This window comes from Trichechus manatus, unplaced genomic scaffold (assembly GCF_000243295.1).
Source record: "Trichechus manatus latirostris isolate Lorelei unplaced genomic scaffold, TriManLat1.0 scaffold00012, whole genome shotgun sequence".
NCBI classification, from domain to species: Eukaryota; Metazoa; Chordata; class Mammalia; order Sirenia; family Trichechidae; genus Trichechus; species Trichechus manatus.
The window spans coordinates 13587609-13600461 of record NW_004443948.1 but is presented as its reverse complement, the minus strand read 5'-3'; the positions used below and the strand labels follow the sequence as shown (position 1 = coordinate 13600461).

The 12853-nt window shown below is 37.5% G+C and overlaps 1 pseudogene; it reads left to right on the top strand.

The window, feature by feature from the left end:
* Window positions 1-11867, top strand: part of LOC111819577 (inositol hexakisphosphate kinase 2 pseudogene) — a 15700-nt pseudogene extending 3833 nt beyond the window's left edge.
* The last annotated feature ends 986 nt before the right edge of the window (window positions 11868-12853 follow it).

Sequence of the window (12853 nt, the reverse complement as noted above, 5' to 3'; positions counted from 1 at the left end):
GTGCTGTCACAGTATGGGGAGAGCAATTAGGGTCACATAACAATGTATGTATAAATTTTTATATGGAAAAAAAAATAAAAAGAAAAAAGTGTATTAGTTTTCTTTAGCAAAGACAAAAATAGTAATGGCTTAAAAAAGATAGTAACTTTTTTCTTACATAAAATCTAAGCTGGTGGCAGTCCAGAAAGCGAAGTGGCTTTGCTTTATGAGGTCATTCAGGAGTCCACTACTTCAATCCTAATGTGCCTAGAGCAGGGGCAGATTATAAACAGGATAAGCACAGGCTTACTTGTGCTTATTTACTAATCTGTAGTGAAAAGTTTCACATTTTTTCACCACATCAAAGATTCTGTTCTAGGTACGGCTGGTATCTGTCTCTCTCCCAACCGACAGCACCTTCCTACAGAATGAAAACCTCTTTCAAAATTCACTGTCCCTGACAGGGACAGATGACCCAGTAAACAAGCTAAGCACGGATTAGTAAGTAAGCACGAGTAAGCTTATTGAGTAATATGCCCCTGGTAGAGTATCATTCTCATCCATATATTGAAGGAATCACCATCTCCATGTCTGTGCTCTAGCCAGCAGGAGGGTGGGATGAGGAAATGGAGGGCAAGCAGACTTTTAAGAAGTGTATTACTTGGAAATTAGTCAGATTACTTGAGCACACCTACTTACAATTTTTTTGAATGTGCTCATTCAAAAACTCAGTGAGTCAAACTGCTAAAACAAAAGGAAGAACAGATATTGGAAGACAATTATGAATTGGTTTCAGAAGGTGTATGCATCAGTTAACTTGAAGGTCAAGAAAATCCTCAGTGAGCTAGCTTGACACAATAGCCACAACAATGGGCTCAAACATATAAAAGATCGTAAAGACAGCACAAGACTAGGCAACTTCATATTCTGTTACACACAAAGTCGCAACGAGTAGGAGCTAACTCAACAGCAACTAACAACTACATGCACCAGTTATCCATGGCTGTATAACCAGTATCTATTGCTCCAACTTAATGGCCTAAAACAATAACAATGTATTTAGATCATGATTCGAAAGGCTGGCAATTTGGACTGCATTCAATTAGGTGGTTTTATATGGTCTTGGTGGGGCACATACATGAGTCTGTGATCAGCTTCCAGGTTACCTGGGAGGCAGGATGGCTGACAGCTGAGTGATTAAACTTTCCCTTGTCTTCCAGTAGGCTTGCCTTGGCTTGTTCAGCTGGTAGCCCCAAGGCCTTTGAGATCCAGGCTCAGTACTTGTACGTCACTTCCGTCTATATACTATTAGCCAAAGTGGGTCACAAGACCAGCCCTGATTTGATTTAAATGGTGGAGAAATACATTCCACATCATGATGGGAAGACGTAAAAGTCATATTAGCAGATAATACTGTAATATAAATACCACTGCGCACTCTGTGAAATACGTGACGTTAATTAGAGAAAGATTAAGTTACTGAAGTGAGATAAATACAAATGTAAGGTCACAAAGTCACATACAGCTGTGAACACATGCACCCACTTGCATGATATTTAAATCAGATTTACACTTTCTATAGTATACAACCAAGCCATGTGTTAAGAGCTAGCTGATGTCTGTTTTGGTGGCTGTGGACTCTTCAGTTACTGGGGAAGAGCAGAGGAAAACATTATATCATCTGACAACAATGTAAGTCACGGGAGCATAACAAAGAAGTGGCAAGGACAAGTGAAGCTGGGACTCACAATTTTAGTGATTTTTGTAAATTTGCTTCATGTACTTGACCTAATTATTTTTTGTATAATTTATGAAGGTTGTATTAAATTAAATTTAATCTCTTCCTCTTTTGACTGATGATTATAAGTCACTAACAAATGAGACTTGTCCTTTCAGGCAACCACAAGGTTATGAATGACTGAATGAAAAGGGAAATACAAATGATCAAGATACCTAATTCCAAACATCAAAATATTTAGAAGCATTGGGATACCTATGTAAATTCTGGACGTAGGAGCCTAAGTCTAAAAATGCATCTATTTGCAAGCCAACTATAGAAAAATTTTCTTCTTCAGAAGACACCAATGTTATTGTTAAAAAAGAAAAACTATTGGTTTATATATGACAAATAATTCCATTACAACTGTAATTAAAATTCTAATACACTTCCAGAGTAAATATGATCTAAAATCTCATTTAATTAATTTGTTACATAATAAAAAAATAATAGTTGAGCTCTGGAAATGATCTTCCTGTGTTTTCCTATTTGCAGGATACATAAACTTAGATAAAAATTTATCTTCCTTCATATTATAGGGCCCTAAAATCAAGTACTAATTCATGTTTCTTCTTCAAAAGACATTAGCCTGAACAACAATTTCTTAATTCAACAAAAGTGTAATCCACATAATCACACAAAAATGAGAGTGCAACACAACAGTGATGTGAACATGGGTGTAGAGCTTTCAAAAAACATATATTTATACCTACATAGGCTATTTTGAATTGGACAACTATACACTCTACTATGCTGGGAATAACAAATTGAAGAGGAATGGTGTTGCATTCATTGTCAAAAAGAACATTTCAAGATCTATCCTGAAGTACAGCAGTGTCAGTAATAGGATAATATCCATACGCCTACAAGGAAGACCAGTCAATATGACTATTATTAAAATTTACAAACCAACTACTAAGGCCAAAGATGAATAAATTGATTATTTTTATCAACTTTTGTAGTCTGAAATTGATCAAACATGAAATCAGGGTGCATTGATAATTACTGGTGATTGAAACGCAGAAGTTGGAAACAAGGAAGAAGGATCAGTAGTTGGAAAATATGGCCTTGGTGATAGAAACGATGCCGGAGATCGCATCAAAGAATTTTGCAAGACCAATGACTTCTTCATTGCAAACACCTTTTTTCAACAACATACATGGTGACCATACATGTGGACCTAGCCTGATAGACTATACAGGAATCAAATTGACTACATCTGTGGAAAGAGACAATGGAAAAGCTCAATATTATCAGTGAGAACAAGGTGAGGTGCCAACTACAGAACAGGCCATCAACTGCTCAGATACAAGTTCAAGTTGAAGCTGAAGAAAATTAAAATAAGTCCACAGGAGCCAAAGTACGCCCCTGAGTATATCCCAACTGCATTTAGATAACATCTCAAGAATAGATTTGACACATTGAGCACTTATGACCGAAGACCAAATAAAATGTGGAATGACATCAAGGACATTCTACACCAAGAAAGCAATAGGTCATTAAAAAGACAGGAAAGAAAAAAAAAGACCAAAGTGGATGTCAGAAAAGACTCTGAAACTTGCTTGTGAATGTCTATTAGTTAACACAAATAGAAGAAATATAGAAGTAAAAGAGCTGAACACAAGATTTCAAAGGGCAGCTCAAGAAGACAAAGTATTATAATGACATGTGCAAAGACCTGGAGTTAGAAAACCAAAAAGGAAGAACATGCTCAGAATTTCTCAAGCTGAAAGAACTGAAGGAAAAATTCAAGTCTTGATTTGCAATAGTGAAGGATACTATGGGGGAAATACTGAACAAGGCAGGAAGCATCAAAAGAAGATGGAAGGAATACAAAGAGTTGCTGTACCAAAAAGAATTGGTCGACATTCAATAATTTCAGAAGGTAGCAGATGATCAGAAACCAATGGTACCGAAGGAGAAGTCCAAGCTGCACTGAAGACATTGGCAAAAAACAGGCTCCAGGAATTGACGGAATACCAACTGAGATGTTTCAACAAATGAATGCAGCGCTGGAAATGCTCATTCACCTATAACAAGAAATTTGAAAGACAGCTACCTGGCCAACCTACTATATTCATGCTTACTCCAAAGAAAGGTGATCCAACCAAATGTAGAAATTATCGAACAATAGCATTAATGTCACACGCAAATAAAATTTTGTTGAAGATCATTCAAAAGCTGCCGCAGCAGTACATCGAGAAGGAACTGCCAGAAATTCAATCCAGATTCAGAAGAGGACATGGAATGAAGCATATCATTGCTGATGTTAGATGGATCCTGTCTGAAAGCAGAAAATATCAGAAAGATGTTTACCTGTGTTTTAATGACTATGCAAAGGCATTCGGCTGTGTGGATCATAACAAATTACGGATAACATTGCGAAGAATGGGAATTCCAGAACACTTAATTGTGCTCATGAGGAACCTGTATGCAGATCAAGAGGCAGTCATTCGAACAGAACAAGGAGATATTGTATGGCTTAAAGTTAGGAAAGGTGCATATCAGGGTTGTATCCTTTCATCATACTTATTCAATCTGTATGCTGAGAAAATAATACCAGAAGCTGGATTATATGAAGAAGAACTCGGCATCAGAATTGGAGGAAGACTCATTAACAACCTGCAATATGCAGACAATACAACCTTGCTTGCTGAAAGTGAAAAGGATTGAAGCACTTACTGATGAAGATCAAAGACTATACCTTTCAGAATGGATTACACCTCAACATAAAGAAAACAAAAAACTTCACAACTGGACCAATAAGCAACATCATGACAAACGGAGAAAAGAATGAAGTTGTCAAGGATTTCATTTTTACTTGGATCCACAATCAACACCCATGGAAGCAGCAGTTAAGAAATCAAAAGATGCACTGCATTGGACAAATGTGCTGCAAAAGACCTCTTTAAAGTGTTAAAAAGCAAAGATGTCACTTTAAGGACTAACGTGTGCCTGACCCAAGCCACAGTGTTTTCAATTGCTTCATATGCATGTGAAAGCTGGACACTGAATAAGAAGACCAAAGAACAACTGACATCTTTTGACATCTTTGAAATATGGTGGTGGTAAAAAATATTGAATATACCATAGACTGTCAAAAAAACAAACAAATCTGCTTTGGAAGTACAGCCAGAATGCTTCTTAGAAGAAAGGATGGCAAGACACCGTTTCACATACTTTGGACATGTTATCAGAAGGGATCACTCCCTGGAGAAGGACACCATGCTTGGTAGAGTGTCATCAAAAAAAGAGGAAGACTATCAACGAAATGGAGTGACACAGTGGCTGCAACAGTGGGCTCAAGCATAACAAGGATCATGAGGATGGCACAGAACTGAGCAGTGTTTCCCTCTGTTGTACACAGGGTTGCTATGAGTCGGAACTGATTGGACAGCACCTAACAACAACAACAACATCGGCAGAAACTGGAGTCCCTAGATGGTGCAAACAGTTAACACATCAGCTGCTAACCAAAAGATTGGAGGTTCCAATCCACCCAAAGGTGCCTTGTAAGAATGGCCTGATGATCTACTTCTGAAAAATCAGCTATTGAAAACCCTATGGAGAACAGTTCTACTTTGACAATGTGGTCTCCATGAGTTGGAATAGAATCCATAGCAACTGGTTTTAGGCAGGATCTACCTGCAGTTTGGGAAATGCCTTAAAACTTCAAAGAACACTATAGACTGACCAGCCCAGTGGTTATCAAAATGTGATCCAGGTATAGAACCAGCAGTGTAAGCATTGCCTCCAAATGTACTTAGAGCACCTATTCTGGAGCCAAACCCAGACAGATGGAATCAGAAACTATGTGAGAAGGTTCTGGTATTTCAACAAGTCCTACTGGTGATGCTGATGCATGCTAAAGTTTGAGAACCATTGGACTAGCCAATATTACTTGGTAAAACATCTAAGCAGTAAATTTGCCAACATTTGGATAGAACGAACTTATTATCCCACAATCTAATTATTACCTTATTCTGTTATAAATGATCAGCAACGGATGTCTTCATTCAGAACCATGAATGATGTCTCTGTGCACATTAAGATTCCCTGGAAGAATTCATGTGGCATTAGTTCATCAGGAGGAACATGGGCCATGTACTTGGTACATAAAAAAATACTAATAAATATTTGTTGACCTCACTTATTATAATTTCATAGAAGACACAAAGGGGATTCTTAAAAAATACTTTAAGGAGAAGAGAACCCAAATATTCCAATGAAAAAGAGTGACATTGTTTTAAAGCAGGGAAGGCCCATGTGATTTAACAATCTCTTTAAAAAGGAAGAAGTCACAGCTCAGAGGTGTCAGATGATTTTTCCAAGGTCAGACTGATTTTTAGAGGAAAAACTAGGACCAAAAATGTCTTCTCACTCAAAGTCAAGTACTTTCTTCTTTAAAACCCACCCAACTAAACGAAGTAGAAACAGGAAAGTATTTGATTGCTTAACACCATCTATGATAAAATAAAACAAAAATCAAGTGGAGAAAGCAACATTTACATGCACAGAACAATGGCAGAGTATGCAATCATTTCACATAACATGGAGGAAATAAACACTTAGATTCACCACAGAATACCTACTTCTTCATTCTTTTTTTTTTACAAGAAATATTAACTTTTTCATCTTAAATATTAAATAAGACACAACACCCTGGAATGCAGAGGTTTTAGCTACAAGCTTTTTTATTTCTTAAAAATCCTTTAAGCATAAAGAAACTCCTTACAAAGAAAATTCTTTTTATAACATCAAAAAGAGATAAACCCACAAAAGAGAGAAAAAAATAACTGTCGAAGGGAATTGTCGTAGCAACCAGATAAGAACAAATTTGGCATAGAAAGCAACCTGATTATTTCTCCCTTTTTTAATCAAAATTACATATCATCAAGTTTAGAAGCAAAACAATTGGAAAGAGAGTGAAAGAACTTTACAAGTATATCACATGTGCATTACTGTTTATTAACTCTCTCAGCACTTGAAGTATTTGCAAATATTAGCTAATATGGAAATCATTTATTTTTCATGGAATTTCTAGCCACATTAGTTCTCGATACTCCATGCATTTAAAAAGTCACCAAACACTGACTATTCTTTTCCAGAAATATTTTTCATTTATTTTTTAGGTACCTTATGAAACCGCAACCAGATTTTTAACCTTGTTTTTGGCAGTTTCTACTGCCTCCAATTAGTCTTTTATAGGTAATTGATACTTACATAGCTATCAGAAACGTTCAACATTTTCTTGGTTTCTTGGAAACAGTATGATGTTTGTGAGTCCGGGTTTGGCCTCCTACCCTTAGTGAACTCCTTCTAACAAGGCATACAGCAGAAATCTGTATGGTATGCACCCAGGTCAGGGTACCCTTTTTCCCTTTTCTGCAGTTTCACACTTCTGGAGGAGTGAGCTGATGAAATGAGAGTGCAAAACAGGATGACCCCGGTAAAAAAAACTCAGCAAATTTCCATGAGGTCAAAGCATGTTGACCATATTTCTTGGGTTGGTAGATCATGGCTGCCCTCTTCAACTTCAGTAAACTGTGGAAGATGTAGGTTATCCTAAAGTCCACTTGGTAGATGCTTACATATTCTCTACAATAAAATGCTCTTGTTGCAAAAAAAAAAAAAAAAAAAAATAGAATCTTCTAACAAAGAATTAGATGAGCCTACAATGCACAGAAATACTCGTGACATTGCAAAATGAATTACCATGAAGACACATTTCTGACTCTTCTATTTATTCCCATATCTACAACCAGTTGCTCAGGTAAAGTGAGGAGAAAATTCTCAGTTACCTCAATGCTCATTTGCAGAGCTGCATCAACCAATGAGATATTGCTATCTAAAGGCATGACTAGACAGTGCCAGAGCTAGTATTCGAAATCCTGTTTCCTATTGCACACCCACCTGTGCCTTTGAATAGCAGAGAAAGTTTATCCTATTTAAAGTAAATTTGTGGCTACCACAGTGCTGATCAATGTGATGGCTACATTAGTAAATCCTATCTTCTGGAGTCCTAACTGAAGTCTGAAGACCTGTATTCCTAACTGGAAAAAGCAAATAGGGGAGTAAATCAAAATGAATATCGACTGCATTAAAAAAAAATCAGAACACCTTGTAGATATGCTAATGAAGAGTGTCTTAAGTAAATGCTCCAGTTTGTTTTACCCATAATTAAGGATATTCAAGGAGAAAAGTAGAAAATACTCTTTAATTTTACGGTAGTTAATAAAAAATTATTATGCCAAGAAAAATTTGTTAATTTTGACCTTTGCCATGCAGTTAGCAATGAATATAGAAGTTTCCCTCTGTCTCTTGCTTAGTGTAATATATAACACCTTCATTGAGATATCATTAACACACTATACAATTCACCTATTTAAAATGTACAATTCAGTGGTTTGGGGTACATTCACAGTTATGCAATCATCACCGCAGTCAATTTTAGAACATTTTCATTACCCTCAAATGAAATCCCTTACCCATTTAGCAGTCACTTCCCATTTACCCTTAACCCCCAAGCCCTAGGCAACCACTAATATACATTCTGTCTCAGAGATTGGCCTATTCTGGAATTTCACATAAATGGTTTCATATGATATGTGGTCTTTTGTGACTGACTTCTTTCACTTTGCATTATGTTTAAGAGATCTATCCATGTTATAGCATGTATCAATATTTACTCAATTTTAATGGGCAAATAATTTTCCACCATATTCATATACTACATGTAATGTATCTATTAAATCATTCAATGCCTAATATCCATTCATCATGAACATTTTGGTTATTCTACTTTTAGCTATATGAATATTACTGCTATGAACATTCACATATAGGCTTTTGTGTAGACACAAGCTTTCATTTCTCTTGAATATACCATGGAGTTAAATTAAGTCATACGAACTCTATATTTAAGCTTTTGAGGAATTAGCTTGTTGTAGTTATTGTTGTTAGGTACCGTCGACGTAGTTCCAACTCATAGTGGCCCCATGGACAACAGAATGAAATACTGCCCAGTCCTGCACCATCCTCATAATCATTGCTATGTTTCAGCTCATTGTTGCAGCCACTGTGTCAATCCATCTCTTGAGGCTCTTACTCTTTTTTGCTGACCCTCTACTTTACCAAGCATGATGTCCTTCTCCAGGGACTGGTTCCTCCTAATATGTCAAAAGTACGTGAGACGAAGTCTTGCCATCCTCACTTCTAAGAAGCATTCTGGCTGTACTTCTTCCTAGACAGTCTTCTGGCAGTCCATGGTATATTCAATATTCTTCACCAACACTATAATTCAAAAAAGTATCAATTCTTCTTTAGTCTTCTTTATTCATTGTCCACCTTTTGCATGCACATGAGGCAACTGAAAATTCCATAGCTTGGGTCAGGCTCATCTTCGTCCTCAAAGTAACATCTTTGCTTTTTAATGCTTTACAGAAATTTTTGCAGATTTATACAATGCAGTACATCGTTTGACTGCTTAACTGCTGCTTTCATGTGTGTTGATTGTGGACCCAAGTAAAATTAAATCCTTGACAACTTCAATATTTTCTCCAGTATTGTCATGATGTTGCTTATTGGTCCAGCTGTGAGGATTTTTGTCTTCTTTATGCTGAGTTGTAATCCATTCTGAAGGCTGTAGTCTTTCACCTTCATCAGTAACACCTTCAAGTACTCTTCGCTTTCAGAAAGCAAGGTTGTGTCATTTGCATATCACAGGTTGTTAATTGTTTTCCTCTAATCCTGATTCCACGTTCCTCTTCACATAGTCCAGTTTCTTGGATTATGTGCTCAGCATAGAGACTGAATAAGTATGTTGAAAGCATACAACCCTGATGCACACCTTTCCTGATTTTAAATCACAGTATCCTCTTGTTCTGTTCGAATGACTGCCTCTCAGTCTATTTACAGGTTCTGCATGAGTACACTATAGTGTTCTGGAATTCCCATTCTTTGCAATGTAATCCATAAATTGTTATGATGTACACAGTCGATTGCCTTTGCACAGTCAATAAAACACAGGTAAACATCTTTCTGGTATTCTCTGCTTTCACTCAACATCCATCTGACATCAGCAGTGATATCCCTCGTTCCATGTCCTCTTCTGAATCTGGCTTGAATTTCCGGCAGTTCCCTCTTGATGTACTGCTGCAGCAGCTTTTGAATGATCTTCAGCAAAATTTTATTTGCCGTGATATTAATGATCTCATTCAATAATTTCCACATTTGGTTGGATCAGCTTTCTTTGGAGTAAGCATATAGATCTCTTCCAGTAGGCTGGCCAGGTAGCTGTCTTTCAAATTTCTTATTATAGATGAATCAGCACTTTAAGCGCTGCACTCATTTGTTGAAACATCTCAGTTGGTATTCCATCAACTCCTTAAGCCTTGCTTTTTGCCAATGTCTTCAGTGCAGCTTGGACTTCTTCCTTCAGTATCATCAGTGTTTGATCATCTGCTACCTCCTGAAATTGTTGAAAGTCGACCAATTCTTTTTGGTACAGTGACTGTGTATTCCTTCCATCTTCTTTTGATGCTTCCTGCCTTGTTCAGTATTTTCCCCATAGAATCCTTCTATCTTGCAACTTGATACTTGAATTTTTCTTCAATTCTTTCAGCTTGAGAAATGCCGAGTGTGTTCTTCCCTTTTGGTTTTCTAACTCCAGGTCTTTGCACATGTCATTATAATACTTTGTCTTCTCGAGCTGCCCTTTGAAATCTTCTGTTCATCTCTTTTACTTCATCATTTCTTCTCTTTGCCTTAAAACACTCTACATTTAAGAGAAAGTGTCAGAGTCTCTTCTGACATCCATTTTGGTCTTTTCTTTCTTTCCTGTCTTTGTAATGCACCTTTTGCTTTATTCATGCACGGTGTCCTTGATGTCATCCCACAACTCATCTGGTCTTCAATAATTAGCGCTCAGTGCATCAAATCTATTCTTGAGATGGTCTCTAAATGCAGTTTGGATATATTCAAGGTCGTACTTTGGCTCTCATGGACTTGTTTTAATTTTCTTCAGCTTCAACTTGAACTTGCATATGAGCAATTGATGGGATGTTCCTCAGTCAGCCCCAGCCTTGTTCTGACTGATTTAGAGCTTCTACATCATTTCTTTCCATAGATGTAGTCAATTTGATTTCTGTCTACTCCATCCAGTGAGGTCCATGTGTATACTCGCTGCTTACATTGTTGAAAAGGTATTTCCAAGGAATCGGTCATTCGTCTTGAAAAATTCTGTTGTGCAACCTAGGCATCGTTTCTATCAACAAGACCATATTTTCCAACTACTTATCCTTCTTTGCTTCCAACTTTTGCATACCAATCACCAGTAATTATCAATGCATATTGACTGCATGGTTGATCAATTTTAGACTGCAAAAGTTAGTAAAGATCTTCAATTTCTTCATCTTTGGCATTAGTGGTTGGTGTATAAATTTTAATAATATTCCTATTAACTGGTCTTCCTTGTAGGCATATGGATATTATGCTATCACTGACAGATAGGCACATGCCAGCACAGTGATGATACTTCAGAAGAGAAGGCAGACAACCAGATCCTCAAGTGCCAACAGAGCTCATCTGCAGTCATCGGGGTTCACATTTGTGGCATGCAGGTGTACCAGACAGGCAGTGGGCAGCTCATGTTCCTAAACAAGTACCATGGGTGGAAGCTGTCAGTGTAGGCCTTCAAGGAGGCACTTTTCCAGTTCTTTCACAATGGGCGTACCTCTGCCGTGAGCTCCAGGGCTCTGTGCTCAAGAAGCTGGCTGAGGTTAAGGTGGTGTTAGAGTGACAGAAGTCCTACTGCTTCTACTTGAGCATCCTACTGGTCATCTACGATGGTAGGGAGTGGCCAGAGGTGGTCCTGGACTTAGATGCTGAGAACCTGTCAGAGGAGTTAGCTAACGAGACTGCTGGTGCCTATGCCTACAATCCCACTGACACCAGCTCAGTGTATGTGCGCGTGAACAACTTTGCCCACACCACCTGCAGGGTATATGGCAAGGACAGCGTGGTGCACGAGAGCCAGGATGCTGACTCTATGTTTGGGCTCCAGAGTCTGATAGATATTGTCACAGAAATAAGCGAGGAGAGTGGAGAGTGAGCTTGCTGACTGCACCGGCACCTGAGAGACTCTTTACATCCCAGCTGTGCTGCATCCGGAAGGAGCTAAGGAAGGTTCCCTGGCCAGCCAGTTGCTCCTGCAGCCTGAAGCCGACTCACAGAGGCCTCTGTTAGCCCCGGCCTCAGCCAGCCCCAGGCGCCTCCGAGTCTTTATTTATTTTAACTATTTCTTCAACATTCCACATTTGATGATGCAGACAGCTCTTTCTTCCCTAAGTACAAACATTCCAATACAAATTTTTTTAATTGTAAAAAAAAGAAAAAATTGAACAATAGCCATACTTTTTTTGTTAATACTTTTAATTACATGATTGCAATTATACAATTTCCAATATTAAATATTTTGTGTAAAACAAGTTACAATACACAAGATTTTCAAATGCAACAACACATACCAAACTACAGAGATATGCAAAGTTTACAGGCCATTTTGAAGCTTTATCTTAAAAATACCTTCAGGAAAATAAACACTCATTCAATCAGTTCTCTCACCTTTAAAAAATATGATTAGAAAAATACATTTTAATAAAAAATATCAAGACAACAGTTGATCAAATACTGATTAATCAGTTACATTTTAAAACTGTTAATAATCAGTACATGAGTGCAGGTGAGATAAAAGTCTATAAACTATTAATGTAAAACTGCAGTACGATAATCAGGTAGACATGACTGCTGGCAGTTAATTCTACTGGGTAATTGAATTAAGTAGGTAATTTCCTACACAGTATAGGTGAATTGTGCATTCCTTTAAACACATCTGTAGTATTTCCTCTTAGCAACATGGAGAACACTCAGATTTAGGAGAAATGAATGAGCAATAGCTAGCCTTGCCAGGACAGTTTCAGTGGGCACTTACTACTAAAGAAATAAAATATGCCTTTAAAGTTGTTTTTGATGAGCTCTGCTTTCCAAAATGCAATACTTTTTTAAAACAATGTATGAAGGGAAGCAGTTGAGCTTCCG